Raw genomic sequence first — 536 nt, 5'->3', positions numbered from 1 at the left:
TGTCCCCCTGGGATGTCTGTGTGCCCCCCGGATGTCTGTCTGTCCCCGGGATGTCTGTGTGTCCATGGGATGTCTGTGTCCCCCTGGGATGTCTGTGTCCCCCTGGGATGTCTGTGTGCCCCTGGGATGTCTGTCTGTCCCCGGGACATCTGTCACCCCCAAGGAGGTGCCGTGGGTCCAGGCTCCGCACGGGGGGCCCAGGCCATTCCTCAGCCCTGCCAAAATCCAGCTGATGGGTATGCGGGCCCCGGTATCCCCAGGCAGGGTTGCGGCTCCATGACGTCATGGATCCCCGCCGTGACATCAGAGGACACCATGGTGACACAGCTGGGGGACGCAGTGACATCAAAGGCACGCTGCGACGCCAGCGGGGGACGCTGGCCCCGCGGCGGGACGAGTCCCGCCCTCAGTGGGCGGTTTGGGGCCAAATCCCCGTAAAACGGTTGCAGGGCGGGGGAGGGGGGGACGTTCGGGCGCGGAACGTGGGAGTCGCGGTGCTGTGTTTACCGCCGGAACCCGTTCGCGAACGGACCAGT

This window comes from Gymnogyps californianus, chromosome 12, assembly GCF_018139145.2.
Source record: "Gymnogyps californianus isolate 813 chromosome 12, ASM1813914v2, whole genome shotgun sequence".
Classification (NCBI taxonomy): Eukaryota; Metazoa; Chordata; class Aves; order Accipitriformes; family Cathartidae; genus Gymnogyps; species Gymnogyps californianus.
This window is presented reverse-complemented; position numbering follows the sequence as displayed.